The following is an 18,764-nucleotide window of genomic DNA, read 5'->3' on the forward strand; positions in this document are numbered from 1 at the left end:
GCATCTATGCTAAACAGACTATCAGATCTCTGAATTCTGCAATGTTAAAATAAAAAATGTAATTCCTAAGAATGAAGGGAATGGGGTCAAAAGATGCTGATTCACAAAAAAAAAAAAAAAAAAAAAAAAAAATCCAAAGGAAGCCTGAAGTAAATGACTGGATTGATAAGTAAAATAAAAGAATGAGTTTATGATCTGCAGGCGATGAGCTATCCAGAGAAAGTTTTGAGAATAATAAGAGGGAACTGCTTGGAGAACTATCTCCTGCAGAACATATAGAGAGAAAGCAGATCTCCAGGAAAAGCAGATCTGAGATGAAGAACACCTAACAGGGAGAAAGCAGCCTGGGACACTGTCTCAGCAGAACCTTGTCTGCCAGGTCTGACCCAAGCTATGACTTGGTTTGTTTCACCGTTCCTAGACACCCATTCCTCAGAATCTCTCTCCAACCAAAGGCTAGTCTTTGTCAATTGGGAGAGCACACAATCAATCAATCAATCAATCAATCAATCAATATCAATAAAATGATTCCTAATGATAAATAAATAAATAAATATCAATAAAATGATTCCTAATGATATTCTGCTATAAATATCACAGAATAGTACCTTGTCCAGCCATTGACAGAGAGTCTTCTTCTGTCATCAGGTGGGAACAGATGTAGAGAGCCACAGCCAAACATCATTCAGAAAGAGAGTTTAACATAGAGGTTTTCATCAAAGTCCTCCTTTCAGAGCTCATGAAATTCTACTGAAGACAAGATGGAAAGAGCCAGCAGGGATGGAAGACACCAATAAAACAAGGTCTACCAAACTGGCTACTCTACGTTCATATGAGCTCACAGACCGAATCTACAAGCCTAGAACGGATATGGTTGTATACCAGATCCTCTGTGTATATATTGTAGCTATAGCATAGTGTATATATAGCCTGGTACTTTTGTGGGATTCCTCCTGTTAGATTGCCATGCTCACCTGAAATATGATAGTTTTTGCTTCATCTTATTATATTTTATTTTGTCATCTTTTGTTGTTATCTCTTACAAGCCTCTAATGAGAGACTGAAAGGGAGTGGATCAGCAGGGGAGAGGATGTGGGGAGAAAGTAGGTGCACTAGAAGGAGGGGATACTATAATCAGAATATACTATATTGGAAAATAGTCTATTTTTAACAAAAGAAATATATGTTTTAAAATGTATAAAAAAAGAAAAGAAAATGACAGAAAAGTAAGAATTCAACAAATATATAATATATGCTTTAATAAAAATACAAATACATTTAAATAGGTATACAAACATAACAACATAAAAACAAAACTAAGAAAACGAAGAAAACGAAGAAAACAGATGGCTACTGTTATTTGTTGATATATTTCTATTAAAAAATAATGTTTTTGTCACATGTGTTTTTTTTCCTTGTGATTGAACACCTAACTGGTGTCATTTTCTTAACTCTCAATGTGTAACTTGTCTGATTCTTTGAATAAGGTTGTTTATTACATTAGACTTTAGTCTGCTTCATTTTTAGGCTCTCTTTCCCAGGCTGCACTACCTTAAAAGCAGTAAACGTTAAAAGAAGATGAAGAGAAAATATATTTAAAAAAAATTAAGGCTTCAAAGCAAAAATTTTATATCAAATTGAAATTCTTAAAAACTTGTAACATAGTTTTGTCTCATGAACTACATTTCCACTAATAATATACAATATTTTATGATAATGTCACTTCCATGTATGTCATAATTTATATTTACAAAGTAATTTTCATAAATTTCCATAGCATTATCATTAGGTGCTTTTGAACACAAAATACTAATTTTACAAGAACAAAATCTCTATTTTCTGATTACTACTCTGAGATCCTAAATTTGGCAGATTCTAAGTCATGAAAATTTTCATATCTATCATGGGGTTGGGTTTTTGAGAAAAGCACATTTTTATCTTATGCCGTATTTAGTACAATTTTCCTTTTGAAAATACTGTATAAGGAAATTGTCAGGGAAATACTCCAAATGAAGCCTTACTTTGTTCATATTCAAAGTAAAATTAATTCCTAAGAACACTGAATTTCCATTTTATCTTACTAAACTCATGCCTATGGCCACATATATAAATGTTTTCTTATATTTCTTTATAGTTCTCCTATCCTGGGGTCTTAGCCTTTGACTGAAACTTTAAACTCATTTAATTGGCAAGTACAAGCATACCACATTATATTTTGAGTATTCTATGATATGTTATTGCATATTCCTGCTAACAGACTAAGATATACCTGTGCAGAAAAGATGTAATTTTTTTTTTGTTACTATCTTTCTTCCACTGTGGAGATATGAGCCAAGCTTGACTAAATGGTAAAGCTTATTCCTTTATAATCCTGAAAGGCATACGTTAAAAGAAAAGCTTGCTAATTTCTCAGTGATTCAAACAATTTTATTCATTACCCAGTTTCTCTCTCGTTCTTTTCATTCCCCCTCTTTTTTATTGGATATTTTCATTATTTGCATTTTAAATATTCTCTTTCCCGGCCCCCGATGAAACTCCTCCCCCTCCCCTGCCCCTATGAGGGTGCTCCCCTCACCTGCCCACTCCCACCTCCTGACCCTGGCATTCCCCTACACTGGGGCATCGAGTCTTCACAGAATCAAGGGCCTCTCTTTCCACTGATACAAGACAAGGCCATCCTCTGCTTCATATGCTGCTGGAGCCATGGGTTCCTCCATGTGTACTCTTTGGTTGGTGTCTTGATAGAAACTCTTTTAGTCCCTACTACTACTTACATGTCTTCTTTTGTGGATGAGGTGGTAGTTCAAGAAAGAGTTCTCACAGAGATCTCCTGCCTCTGCCTCCCAAGTACTAGGATTAAAGGCATACACTACCACCACCCAGGCCCCATATCTTCTTTCTATGTGGAGAAAACTGGATTTAATAAGGGTCTTCTTTGAGCAAGAACAATTTGTTTGTATAAAACCAAATTATACAAAATGATTTAACCAATGATATTTAGTTACTTTTTTCCCCACAGCTTTTATTGAAGAATGAGTGTTAGGGATCAGGTAAAACCCTAGGATTTGCCAGTGAGCTCCTCTGTCTTTGACCTGTGTATTTTTGAGAATGTCAGCTGAAACTATATGGGTGTAGCTTCTGCTGTTACTAGAAGAGATTTTCTCCTGGTAAACTCCCTGACCATCTGGTTATTAAAATGCCTGCTTCAATGTTCCCAAGCCTTAAGTGTGGGTATGTTATATAAGTTAGACTTTTGGGGCTGGGCTCTACAACCCGACATTTTTATTGAGTGAGGTTTCCTATAGTCTTTAGGTGTTCCCAAGAGAACTTTCCTTGTTGAGGGCTGGGCATTAAACTTATCTTCTACAGCATTTTCATTCCTTAGTGGTGCTTATACCTTCAAACACATCTGAATATTTTGACTGTGGATATGAAAATGCATCTTTGGTCCTCATATTTTTGGCATACATTTGCTGTGGTCTTAATGTGAACCTTAAATCTCATGCATTTACATAGGATTCCTATTACCATAGAATTAGAATATGTGCTGTGTAGGAATTGCCTAGGCTATGAGGGTTTTCTCTCAAGAATGAATTAATGTCATAAAGGAGATTTGGGCAGTAACAATTTGTTCTTCTTTGTCCTCTTCTTTCTTACATAAAGACAATATTCTCCTTCCCTCACTGACATCTTCAAAGAGCCCTTTTAGAAGCAGAGAACAAAACTCACCAGACATCAACCATGCTGACATAACAATAGACTTGACAGCTTTCTGTACTCGGAGAGAATCAATTTTACGGCATATTTTAATAAACCACGTATTCTTCAGTGTTTTGTTATCACAGGACATAAATGGAACAAGGTGTCCTTGCCTTATACCAATTTTACCGGAGCAGTTACTTAATTTCACTAGGCTATTATTAATATAAGAGAAATGCAGCAAAAACATAAAAACTGAGAAAGAATCAGAATTATGTTCTCCAAATATTCATATGCATTTCCAAACTACAGGCAAAATGACACAAATGCTCAAAACTAGAGTAGGAAATACAGGATTATGGAACGGGGAGGCAAACATAATATAGTCATAGTAATAATAAAAGATATAGAAAGTTATATGTGTGTGTGTGTGTGTGTGTGTTTGTGTGTGTGTGTGAAAGAAATAATATGCTTAGGAATGTGGCTATCCCATGATCCTATGTGTTGGTGTGCATACAGAGACCTCCAAGCATAGAAATATCTTTATATACATGCTTAATGACTTTGTACTGATAATAATAAGCATATAAACCAATCTATGTGTCTATAAATAGATAAATAGATGATTAATAGGTAATTAATATCCAAATTTGTATGATTTTAGCTTTATTTTTAAAATAGTGGAATTTGAAGAAAAAACTTGATTTTTTGTTTTTTTAAGTTATTTATTTTTATTAGATATTTTCTTTATATACATTTCAAATGCTATCCTGAAAGTTCCCTATACCCTCCCTCTGCCCTGCTCCCCTACCCACCTACTCCCAGAAACATAGAACACCCAAGATACAATTTGCAAAACACAAGAAAACCAAGAAGAGGGAAGACCAATGGGTGGATACTTCATTCCTCCTTAGTTTGGGAACAAAATACCCATGAAAGGAGTTACAGAGACAAAGTTTGGAATTAAAACTTGAATTTTAAAAGTATAATATTAAGCAAGATTGTTTAATTTTAAAATGAAAAAAATCTATAGTTTCTATTTCACATAAGATCCTGGCCCATTTTTATATGTAAGAATCTCTAATATATGAATTACAGACATAGATGTAAATCAAGGCAGAGTGAGTAAATATGGGAGGAAAAATATCTGCCAATAAAAATCTTATTCTTAATAATCCCAGCACTTAGGAGGCAGAGGCAGAAAGACTTCTGAGTTCGAGGCCAGCCTGGTCTACAAAGTGAGTTCCAGGACAGCCAGGGCTACAGAGAAATCTTGTCTCAAAAAAAAAAAAAACAAAATAACAACAACAACAACAATAATAATAATAATAATAATAATAATAATAATAATAACTCATCTTATTCTAAGAGTAATAAATAAAAACATTGATATTACATGTTTAATTAAATAACATTAAGTCTAGCTGCACTTCCATGATGAAAAAGCAAAAGAGATTTTATCTTACCTCTAATTTATATAAATGACAGGGACACCGTTTAAAACAAACAATAACAAAACAAAAGGAAAAAAAAACAACAACAAAGATTGTTGTCCTCTGTAATTATCTTAAGTCTTTGAAAGAGTAGAGGCTTTGTCAACTCAATTTGCCTTTATGTGTCACAATTGAGACCTTTTCACTACTATTTGTAGAAGGAAACAAAATGTTCACACGTCTATGCTAATTGAAAGGTAACAAAAGATTGGCTAAATTTTGTGACAAAAAATATGTTTCTTAGAGGTGTGAGAAGGTTCCTTATGCAAATATACTTGTTATATAAGTACATAGAAACCATTGTCATTCAGGAACACATGCCTATATAGACATACTGTTTATCAATATGTGTTCCTATGATCATATTTGAAGACAATTCTGCAAATATTGTGTAAAATGCTGCGACATTTGCAATGATTCAGTCTAACATTTTTCTCATTGCACTCATTCAATTAAGAATCTTGTCCAGAATGACCATCAGTTGTAATGGGAAGGCACAATCACTCTATATAGCCATCAAAACCTACTAAGGAAATGACTGACAAATACTCCAGTGTCCATCTGATAATGAGTTTTCATAGGAACAGAGATAAATAGGAGAGTATGGGTATCACACTAGTGATATTATTATACGTTCTGGTACCAAAGGGGGTTGAATAATGTTTAGAGAAGAAAAATAAACTCCTATTTTTGTTGCTACGAACCATAAATTTTCATTATTTAAAGCATACCTTTTTATTTACATGATGAATATTTTATTCATGAGTCCCAGATCACATATCAGTTCCTCAGAAAGGCATCACAGGCAACCCTAACTTGCAGTAATCATTCACTTTTTATGCAATTTCTGGATGCCTCTCCTTCTTTGCATTTATCACACTTAGCGATAATTTGGTTATCTAAGTGATTCCCTGGCTGGATGCTGTGTTCTCTGAGAATGAGGCTATATTTTCCTGCATATTATAAAGTATAGATGTAGAACATTTCCAATTTAGGGTGAATTAAATTGCACCCTGTTTTAAAAAAAAAATTGTTTTTAAGGTGTTTGGTTGGTAAAAATAGAAATTTAAATACTGTGAAAAAAAAGATTGGGACTTAACAAGAAAATACATATTTAAGAAATTATAACAAATTAATTTCAAAGGATGTTATTTGATCAGGTACATGAAATTTGTAATCAGAGTAGAACTCATTGGACTTGGGAAAAGCACTTATGTTTTTGAGGCAAGGAAAGCTTTCAAACTGAAAATTCATAAATATGGTTTGAAATTCATTACAGAAGCTATCTTACGTGGAAAATCTCACTTAGGCCATGCTTCAGACTCTTCAAACCCAGGAACAATCATATGTGCTTTATTTTCAGTCAATATGTTAAGCAATAATATTTTATAGGCTCTATCAGATAACATATCCATATCTATTAATGACACCTCAATATCTGAAATATGAGAGTTTTATTATCTACTAATTGTAACATGCACATAAAATTAAGATTTTCTTTTCTTTAATGTAGGTCTATGAGCTTGCCTTTTAATTCACCTCCATTGTGTCCTGTAAGTTTGAATATATCCTATTTTCATTTTCTTTATTTAAAAAGTTTCTAACTTCTTTCTTATTTCTCTCTTTCAAACAAGGTCTTTTTTTTTTCTTTTTCTTTTTCTTAGATATTTTCTTTATTTACATTTCAAATGTTATCGGCTTTCTTGGTTTCCCTTCCGAAAACCCCCTATTCCATGCCCCTCCCCTTGCTCACCAGCCCACCCACGCCCCCTTCCCGGTCCTGGTATTCTCCTACACTGGGGCATCAAGCCTTCACAAGGCCAAGAGCCTCACCTCCCATTGATGCTGTCAATCAGTTCTTATTTCTCTATTTTAGTTTTTGTCTGAATGATCTATGTATTGGAGAGAGGTAGTGACATCATTGACAGTTAGTGTGTGTTGGTAAATGAGTGATTTTAGCTGTAGCAATATTTCTTTTATGAATTGAGAGCCTTGTATTTGGTATGAAGATATTTCAAAATACAACATTCTCTTGGTGGATTTTTTCCCCTTTGATAAATATATAGTATTATTCCCCCATCTCTCCTAAATTGTTTTTGTTTAAATTCTATTTTGTCTGATATTATAATGGCTATTGTAATGACTACATGGGCTTGTTTCCTGGGTCCACTTGCTTGATATATCTTCCATTCTTTACCTTGAGGAGGTGTCTACCCTTGATATTAAGGTTTGTTTTTTTGGATGTAGCAGAAGGCTATATCCTGTTTTCATATCTTATCCATTAGTTTATGTCTTTTTATATCGTAATTGAGAGTATTGATGTTCAAAGTTGTAATCAAAAATTGTTCCTTGATTCCTTTTACTTTGTTGTTCTGGTGTGTCTATTACTCTTTAATAAACTGATCTGAGATTACTCTTTGTGTTTTCATGTGTGTGGTTAGCCTCTTCAGATTGAAATATTCATTCTAGTACATTCTTCAGGGCTAGATTTATAGATAGATACTGCTTCAATATGGTTTTATCTTGGAATTTGTTTACTGATCAATCCATTGTTTTAAAAAAAAATTAGTTTTGTCTGGGTTGGTGTCTGTTGTCTCTAAGAGTTTGTAGAACATCTATCCAATCCCTTCTGGGTTTAGAGTTTCCATTGAGAAGTCAGGTGGTATTATGTTAAGTCTGTCTTTATATTTTACCTGACATTTTTCCCTTGCCATTTTTGTCATTCTTTCTTAGCTCTGTATGTTTGTCGTTTTGATTATCATGTGCTATTGGAAATTTCTCTTCCGGCCCAGTCTGTTCACTCTTCTGTATGCCTCTTGTATACAGGAGGGCCTCATAAACCCTGCTTTTTATAGATTAAGATTGTTTTCTTCTACTACTTTGTTTAAAATATTTTCTTTGCCAGTAACCTAGAAATCTTCTGCTTCTTTTTCTCACATGATTCTCAGAATTGGTTTTGTCATAATGTCTCCAATTTTCTGCATTTCACTTTTTCTTTGACTGAGGTATGCATTTCTTCTATTTTTTGTTTATGTCTGAGATTCTTTTCTTCATACTTAGAATTAGTTGGTGATATATCTATGAACTTCCCGTTTAAGTTCTTAAATTTTTCATTTCGATATTTCCCTCAAGCTTGGCTCTTCTTTAGTGATTCTATTTCCACTTTAATGCCTTGAACAGTTTTATTTATTTTTTAATTTTCATAGATTTATTTTATATATTTTTATGTTTTCTTTAAGGTACTTGAGCATGTGTATAATAGCTATGTTGAATTCCCTTTCCTGTGCTTCAGCTAAATTGCATTTTTCAGGATCTACTATAGTAGGCACATTAGTCTCTAACATAGATATATTGTTCTGGCTGTTATTGATAATAAAATTTATTAAACCCGTGGTGGTGATGACAATATAATTACAGCCATACTTGATGGAAAATATTTCTCTAGTTTAAATAAGTTATGTGACATCATCTAATGTGTTTGTGTGTGTGTGTGTGTGTGTGTGTACACATTAAGAAAATTACTCACAAAAGAATGATTAATACAATATTTTCAGGCATTCCCAAAAGCTTTTGCCTGCACGTGGAGATGTTCTTTTAGCTCATCTGCCTTTTCTGACCTCTGTGGGAGAGGAAGTGCCTAGCTTTTCAGAGACTTGAAATGTTGGGGGATACTCAGGGTGCTACCATCCACTCATAGGGGAAGTGTAAGGGGTATGTGGGAGTAGTAATGGGAGATGTTGACCAGAAGGGAGGCAGTGAGCAAGCGGGATATAAAGTGGATAATAAAATAATAATAATTAAATTAAATTAATTACCTTTTCTACTTTTGGGGAGGGGCATATGAATACTCAGCTACATATCTGTTACATAGCTGCAGGGATGCCTAGGTCCAGTCCATGTATGGTCTTTGGTTGTTGGTTCAGGCTCTGATAGCCCTAAGGGTCCTGGTTAGTTGATTCTGCTGGTGTTGAGGAGATCCTATCTCCTTGACCTGGTACTTTTACATACTTTCTAGAATACTTAACTTGAGAGAAAAACTAAAAGATAGGACAATGTTTCTTATGTAAAAAATGTCACTTTACATGTCCTTCAGGTAGTGAAGATCATATTAGTGTGTTTGTTCCTGAGGAAGAATATTTCTTCATGTGCACTATTTTTCTTTTTAATTGCTGGTAGTTCTTGGTGTAGGTTTGAGGGCCAGGATAATAATTGGAAATATGATGAGGGATATTGAGAAGTGGGAATAATCTCTAATAAGTTGTGAAGGCTTCCAGGACTCAATGTGGTGACCTTAGCTGAGACACAAAGTAGTAGGGATTTGGAACCTGAAGAGGCCACCTCCTGTAGCCAGGCAGGACCATGAGTGGAGCCATTAGGGCACAAACTCACCCACAAAACTTTCAACACAAAATTTGTCCTGTCTAAAGAAAGGCAGGGACAAAGATGGAGCAGAAACTGAGAGAATGGCCAACCAATAGCAGACCCAACTTGAGACCCATCCTATGAGCAAACAGTAATCCATGGCACTATTCATGATACTGTTATTCTTGCAGACAGGAGCACAACATAACTGTCCTCTGAGCAGCAGCATCCAGCAGTGGACTGAAACAAATGCAGAGACCTAAATCAAAAGATTGAACAGAGCTCAGGGATCTCTTATGGAAGAGGTGGGGGAAGGATTGAGGGCCTGGAAGTGGATAGGAACCCCAAAGGAAGACCAACAAAGTCAACTAACCTGGACCCTTGTGGGGCTCTCAGATACTGAGCCATCAAGCAAAGAGCACAAACAGGTTGGAATGAAGTCCCCAGCATATACAGTGCAGTTGTGTAGCTCAGTCATCTTGTGAATAATGGAAACTAGTCCCCAACCTGGCTGCTTTGTCTGGTCTCCTTGGGAGAGGATGTACCTAACCCTGAAGGGACTTGATTCACCAGATGAGGGGTTGGGGTAGGGGTTTGATCCTCTCTGAGGAGAAGGGGAGAATGGATGTGGGAGGGATTCTGTGAGGGAATAGCAGGGGAGGGGAAGCGATCATGATGAAAAATGAATAATAAGAAGAAAATATAGAAAAAAATCTAGGCAGCACAAAGATGATGAGTTCAACAGCTTTTCGGTATTTTGGTAACCTGTTTTGCTTGTATGTTTACTTATACTGTTATAACTAATTTGGGGGCTTCTTCCTAGAACCATCAGACTGGGAATTTAGAAGTATGTTGCCTTGTAAGTAAATATTTTTGTTGTGATTTTTTTGTTACCCACTGAAGAGAATAAAATTGTTTTATTCCTCATTAAATAGACATTTCGTTCTTTCAAGGGAAAAACGGCTCTTATATTAAGTGTGTCATTTCGTATTCCAATCAACATTTGTGCAGATTACATTTAGCTGCTATTGCTCTGCAAATAGTCTACATAATCAATCACAATGCACGTTGTTCTCTAATACACAAAAAAATACTGCATTTTCTTAACCATTTGATTTTACTGAAATTATATAACTTTATAATACTGACATTTACCGTTGCTATGGATGCATTACCTTCAATTTTGAATCAAACGTGACACTTACTATTGATTGTTTCTCTTTGGACACCTATCAGTAATGTAGAATATCTAACAATGAATGTTTATATTATTTAATTAAATAACTTCAGTATAGTAGCACAACAATATTTGGAATGCCAGAGATGTGTTTGTTTGATTTTTTTTACCAGTAATGTGATAATTTTCTTCCTCATTTAATGTATTTTGAGTGAAAAGTAAAGGATTCCATTGGAATCAAAATGTCTATCAAATATTTTAACAATTGAATAATGATTTACTCAAGTGCCATGTGACATCGTGATTCTTTGTATCTAAGCTTCTAGTGAAACTAAATAATAAAAACATGATTATTGTTAATCATATTTTCATTTTATCTGGACACAGAAACATATAAACAATGTATTGTCTGTAAGTCTTGGTATTAGTCTTTCCTATGAAAATGTCCATTCCATTGACATGACTTCCAAAAGTTAAATATAAAAATTTTTAGAAGAATTTCCAGGGGTTTGAATAAAAATTAACAGAGTACAATGTGTCAAGGCTGAAAGGCTGGAATCTGAATAAAACTGAATTATTTTGGTCTTATTATTTCAGTGTCTCCAAATTCTAACTCCTCTCAGATCCTTCCCACATTCCTTCCTCCACAGCCAACATCATTCTCCCCCATTCCCATTCTCTCTCTCTCTCTCTCTCTCTCTCTCTCTCTCTCTCTCTCTCTCTCTCTCCCTTTCCCTTGACCTCCCCCCCCCCACACACACTGGAAGGTAAAACCAAAACAAAGAACAACAGTAGTAAATGACCTAGCCCAGTAGACTTTTTTTCCATGGCAGGGTTCTAAGTGGGAGGCCAAGAGGTGAGAACATGAAGAAGATGATGTCAGTAGGTCTTTTCCAAGCTATGTTTTATTCCCAACAAACTTATTGAAAGAAGTATAACATTTTATATATTATTTATTGGATGGGAAGGTAGGAGAGGAGATAGTATGAAAACATCATAGAATATGCAGAAGTCATACAGTTTGCACAAAGAACAAACACAGGTAACCTCAAAGAGGTTGTGCAGAGGCACAGCAAGTGAAAGCACATAGCCATCTAGTGATGGATGACCATAGCCCCTTGTGATGGCAAGAGTTGACATTTTAGGATGAAGTACCTACCCCCTCCCCCCCCAAGTCCTGATTCAGGCCAGCTTATTCCTGGTTTACTTGTCAATAAATCAAGTCCTTAGGGAAAATATACCAAGTCCCGGGCACCAGGTTATATGAAGCATGTGCCTAGTTTTAGACAGGGGAGTTCCATCTCCATGCATGAGGGTCTCATGGATCAGCTGATGCTTCAACAAATAAAACTAAAGTGTCCTAAACAAAGCCAGATCAAGCAGAAACTGTGGGGGAGTCCACGAAGCTTATGTTGTATTGGCTATCTACAGTGCACATAGGACATGGCCTTGCCCTGAGAGTGGGTGAAGTACCCAGTGAGACACCATTGGGGGAAACTATTATTTTCCCCTTCCCAGCAAGTACAAATGACCACTTTGCATTCTCCATGTTGTATTTTGTCCAGGTTGAACCTGAAAGCACTCTTCAGAATTACTTCAATTATCAAAATTGATAGTTCTCTGAAATTTTAAAAAACATGAAAATATTTAATATTCTTTGGTGAAAAAACCTAGCTCTTTATTCTAAATAGTTTCCTCACGTTGGCAATGTGTTTTTTTCCTGTGGGACATTTCTATTTAATATTTATATGGACTCATCCTCCTTTTTTTAAGAGGCAAAGTCTGGGTGGAAAGATGAAAGGTGAACTTTTGAGGTCGTTGAAAATCTCTTTCCTTTGTCTTTGGTGTAGAATTATTTTTTCTTTCATTGTTTTCTATGCTAATATCAGATGTCTTTCTGCTTTAAAATTGTAAACATATCAATCTATAGAAAATGTTGACTCGTTTTTTAATGCTCGATTTATTAAGGATCTAAGGAGGAAAACATAAAGTACAACATACCTGAGGGAAAAATGAAGCACAAAGAAATTTCAATTTAAGTAGAACCAAAAAGCAGGATTTATTAAAATAAGTAAGTGAAAAATCTGAGCTGAAAATATGATGAATGTACTCTCAGGAAAGAAATACTGGAATACGTTGAAAGGTGCTCATTTATAGAGTTTTATGTCACTATAAACCGGTGTTTTTCACATTACAACAAATTCATCACCTATGAGTCACTCCTATGTTTCAGTTATATGTTAATTTACATAGATACTAAACAAAATATTCATAATCAACAGCAGCTTAGAGACTGATAATGTATGACTAAATATCTTACTAGTAGGAAGCATTCTTATTTTGTATAGAGGACACCATTTGCAGTCAATGAATATTTGTTAACAAAAGAAAATAATGCTTTTTGATTCCAAGAAATACATTCAGCTGCTCTTTTCACTAGATGCAAATGCCATGTGTCTGAGAGATCAACTTTCTGCATAAATATTACTTATTAACATTCATGGGAGTACTTTAATCACTAATTTAATTTAAGATATTCTATTTTCTAAAATGTTATTGTTAGGCAAATGAATATGTATTAAACATGAAGCTTCGGGGCTCATATAGGCCCGGAAGCTGAAAAGTTAAAGAGTTAGTACCATCCTCAGAAAAGCTGCTCTTCTATCATTAAATCGGCTGGGGCTGTGTCAGAAGTATGCTCAGCTACAACACTGGCAGTTACCATAAGGCATTTAACTCTGAGCAGAAACACAGAAGAGAAGGGTTTGAAATGAAACAATGTTAAATGTAAGACTCCAGAGTTTGGAGTTTTTATTTTTGTTTTTTTTTTTTTGTTTTTGTTTTTTTTTTTTTTTGAAAAATCGAAAATTAAATTCAAGAATAGGGATTATAAATGAGAATATGTACTCAGAAGGAAAAACAAAGGTGAGTCTAGCCTGTGCTAGAGACCAGAGCTTTGAGAACATTCCAAGTTCCGGAAAACCAAGGCTATGTTCTGTAAAAATAACTTTTATTCACCTCATGGAAATGTTATCTCAGAGGTTTACTGTTGACTAAACTCACCCTTTCTAGTTCTTTCTGAACTCTGGCTGACTGATTCACCTCATCTGTTCTGGCTGGAAAAGCTTCTCCAAACTGTGTAACTCAAACTGGCTTCTCTTATCTTCTCACTGAATTGCTCTGCTTGGCCTCAAACTAATTCTAGATATCTCTTCTCATCTTGTTCATTCTCACTCTCTGGTCCATTTGTCTTCAGCAGCAACCTGTGTTTTGTAAAAGGGTCATTGTAAAGCATCCTCCTCCTCCTCCACCACCTCCTCCTCCTCTTCCTCCTCCTCCTCTTCTTTCTGTGTTACTATCTTAAGTAGCTTCTACTTCCTGTCTTTGTGAGAGTTGGGTGTATCCAACCTCTGACACATTCTGTCAAAATTTTGTCTATTTCTTACTTTGTCTCTCAATTAGATGGCACTTTCATACATGGCTGCTTCCTTCTACAAACTAAGTTTGCTTTCATTGTTTGCGATTAAAGGTGTAGACCAAGGGAATGTTGATGATTCAAGCCATCTTTGGATGTGCTCTCCTGCCAGAACAGTCTCATTGATGAATTAAAATTCCCCTACAATTCTTAGAATTGTTGTTATATTGTTTTATAATTTCTGAATTTCCTGTGCAGATAATACTGATACTAAAGGTATGTAGAATATATTTACTTCATTTAATATAACATGTATATGTTAATATTAATTCATAGTAAAATATCATAAAATTTCTAAGCCTTGTTTGTCATATTTTGTTAAGTTCTTCTACTCCAACCTCATAACAATGACTTTGGATAGCAAAGACTATGCTCAAATTTCTCCTGGATTCAAATAGAAAAATGCCACTTGTCATAAGTGTCCAGGCAGTAAAGAATTTTATGGCAAAGAAGCCAAAAATCATGCTGGAATTATAGATTCTCTTTTTCTTCACTTTCCATTCCATTTTTTAAAATTTTATATGAATCTCACTAAAGTACAATACTTTAGTACTGTTTACTATATAGCATCTTCCAGAAACAGGGGACATAGTGACTTCATAGTAATTCTAATCACAATACGTTTCCCTTGCAGGTAGAGAAATGGCTCTAGCATATTAGATTCACTGTCGCACTGTTGGTTTCCTTTCTCCCTCATTTCTCACTTCTCTCTCTCTCTCTCTCTCTCTCTCTCTCTCTCTCTCTCTCTCTCTCTCTCATCTCTCCTTCTTAGGTTTTATTCACACTTTTATATAGTGCTTTCATATACAGTTAATAAATAAGGTTAAAATTGGAAATAAATTAGAAGATCAGACAAGTCAGTATTATTGGTGAGCTTGTTTCAGAGTATTAATAACAAATACTATTACAGAATTTAATAACAAACATTTATTCTGTAAATGCTAATGTAAATTTTTCCTTCCAAGCAGGTTGCTAGGCAACTGGCTTAAAATGTTTTTGTTGACTGTGAATACAATGTGGTGCATTTTCAGAGAGCATCGTCATTCTCCAAATCCTTTCTGAGCTATAGTATCATATTATGCAAGCCACGATCTAAAAAAAAAGAGCATGGTTATATATAAAGAAAAATGCTCCACATGACAGGCAAGCGCTTTTATGTTTGGTTTCAAATGTCAATAAATACTGTTGCAGCATAATTGTAGTTGAAAGAAAAAATACTTCCTGTGAAATTAATTTGGACACAGATGCTAAAAGAAAAATTATTGTTAATGTAAGCTGGAAACAACCAGAAATGTACAAAATCCAATCAATATTATTTAATAAAAATGTGGGGGGAAAGCTAGGGTTCCTTCAAAAACAGTATATCATAGATGAAATTAATATGAAATATTTTGTTTTGTGTTGATTGTGCACTCTATGACGTTTTGTGCATATATAAATATAATAATGCCAGTGTGGAACCACACAGGATGAGGAAAAAAGAAACTTACCTGCACAGAAAAAGATTAAGCGTTTCAGAAGGTATGAAAAAGGGACTGATGCTTGCTTATTATTCTATAGATAAGATTTGCAAAACAAACATTCAGGGACAGCTGGGAGATCTGGTGAATCTAGTTAAAAGATTCATTTGAAGTATTGGGAACGTATGCTTGATCTTACTAGTGCTTTCTAAGAGTTAAAAGGACTGCTAAGCTTCTTTTCTAAAACATCGTATATGAAAAATAAGAACGTATTGTATTAGAAAAATCAAATGAATTCTTTTTAATTTCCATTTACCTTCAAGAGTTTGGAAATAAAATTTGCTTTGAGAATGTAGGAGATGGTGATTTATTTTTCTTCTTGTTTTTATTTTTCATATTGTAATTTAATTCCATCCTCCTGTATACTAGATCCTGCTCTCCTTCAAATTTGTATTCTCTTTTTAAAAATTAATTGATATTACATCCATACAAACATACACATATGTGTATGTGTGTGTGTAAACATACATATTTTAAAATATAACCTGTTGAGTCCATATAATGTTACTTGTATATACATTTCCAGAGCTTTCCAGTTGGCACTAGACAACCAATTGGTGTGTTCTTCACTGTAGAACACTGTCTCTCTTAAGCTGTCAATCTTAAACTGACGACTTGTAGTTCTTTGTGTGGAATTGAGGCCTCATAGGATTTTGTCATCTTATTTGGCATATCTGTTGGTGTCCCCCTTAATCAGATCATGTTTAGGCTGTCATGTTGATGAAACTTTACAGGTGTAGCTTCTGGTATTACTAGAAGAGTCTATTTCATGGTAAATTTACTGATCATCTGGTTCTTACAATGCCTTCTTCATTGTTTGAGAGACTTAAGTGTAGGCATGTTTTATACATGTATCTTTTTAGACTGGGATCTACAACAAATGTAGATTTTGATTGAATGATTGGGGTTTTCTGTAGTCTTTAGGCATTCCCAAGAGAAGTTTCCTTGTTGAAGGATGGAAATTACACTCATCTATGAGTATAAGAGCAAATGTTTGTAGATCATTGTTAGGGATTATGCAGGTTTAGTAAACTAATGGTTGTAAATTATCCCCCAATTATTTTTACTTCAGAATTTGAAAATAACGTCTTTTGTTTGTTCATTTGTTTGTTTGTTCATTTTTTTGAAATGTATTTGAAGAACTCTGGCATAGACTTGTGTAGATTCAAATATAAAAATCTAAGGCAGTATAACAACTGATATTTCTAATGATTTTCTAATGCCCGCTGATGCATTTTGTGAGAAGAATAAAGTGGATTCTCATTGGTTGAGGAAAACAGTGCTGCATATAAAATAAATGTTGCGAGAATCACATAAAATAAAAATATTGTTATTAAAAAGAAAATCTATGTAACCATGTTTACACTGAAATACAACACCTTGTAAGTATTGTGTAAGAAAAAATAGAGAAATCATTTAAATATTAAATAACTTTTTATGTTATTTTAAATTTCAAAATTCTACTTACTATAATCTTTTATACATCCATAAAATGTATAAAATATTTTCTACCTTAAAGCATACAAAATTGCTGTGAAGAATTACAGTAGTTACAATTCTGTTCAAAGAAACACAGTAATTTAGTAAATATATGAAATGTTAAGTAATGTTTTTACCATTCAAAATAATAGTTGTTACCTTGTTCTCTTAGTCTACACATTTTGATATAATCAAAACAGATACTTTCGTTAATATGATAGAAGTCTGCCCAGGATCAAAACCTTAAAAGACAGGCAAATCATCCAATAAATTGTTAGATGAAATAACAAGTATACATTATTTTAATAAATTGCATAATATATTACACACTAAATATATTTAACATGTTTTGATCTAACAACATACTGGTTATATATTGTAAGAATTCTTCTAATGAGTTATGTTAGCTTTTGTCCTCAAATTCTTACCTCTTAGCTCAAAGGTGACTGACAAATGTTCAAATCTCTTATCCTCACAACATTATAATGAAGGCAAGAGGAGAACAATGGTATTTTGTTTGTGCCTGTTACCCAATAATGAAATTCCTTTGTAAAATTCTACTTGTCAGTCTGATTCATAGCTGAGAATCGGGTCACTTTTTGATTTTAACCACTAACAATAGAAAAATATTGCCTTAACACCATAGATTTAAAGGAACAATATTTTTTCACCTTAGGATAGTAGAAAGGTTAGAGCCAATTCAGCACTTTGGGTTTCAAAGAGCCTTTGCGATCAATGTCAAAGGAAGGTAAATTTTATCTTATAGTGACTGTGACTCAACATAGAAGCATAATATCTCAAATAACTAGCACCTGTTACACAGACAGAAGGCAGAACACTTAGTATTTTGTGTGTGTGTGTGTGTGTGAAAACAAATTTGCAGAGGAGTTGAATGCTAACAACTTCATTAATGGAGTATCCTAAATAGCCCTACATAATTTTTCATTTGTGAATCAGTGAGGTAATATGCTTCTGAGAGTTAAAAATTCTGCCTTTATGTTAAATTTAATGTAGAAATATAATTTAAATAGCAAATTTTCATTGTAAATCAAATTATTTATTTTATAAGTTAAGAAGGATATATACAATGTAACTTTTTTGTTTTGTTTTGTTTTGTTTTGTTTTGTTTTGTTTTGTTTTGTTTTGTTTTGTTTTGTTTTGTTTTGTTTTTGAGACAGGGTTTCTCTGTGTAGTCCTGGCTACCCTGAAACTCACTCTGTAGAACAGGCTGACCTGGAACTCAGAAATCTGCCTGCCTCTGCCTCCCAAGTCCTGGGATTAAAGGCGTGTGCCACCACTGCCTGGCTACAATGTAAAATTTTAAATGTTTCATATATTAATATGGAGGAAAACTAATCATTTCAATTTTTAAAATAACTAAGAGAATAATGCTTTCATTTTGATTTATTGTGTGGTAGTAGATAAAAGCTTATTGATCTTTCATTAATAGATTGTATTTACAGGTATAGAAATGTAAATAAGATTTCTGGTTCTGATATCAATATGTATAATTGCATTTAAAACCCCTGAAGATATAGACTAGATTAAACACGTTAACA

This window comes from Mus musculus, chromosome 10, assembly GCF_000001635.26.
Source record: "Mus musculus strain C57BL/6J chromosome 10, GRCm38.p6 C57BL/6J".
In the NCBI taxonomy this organism is placed as follows: Eukaryota; Metazoa; Chordata; class Mammalia; order Rodentia; family Muridae; genus Mus; species Mus musculus.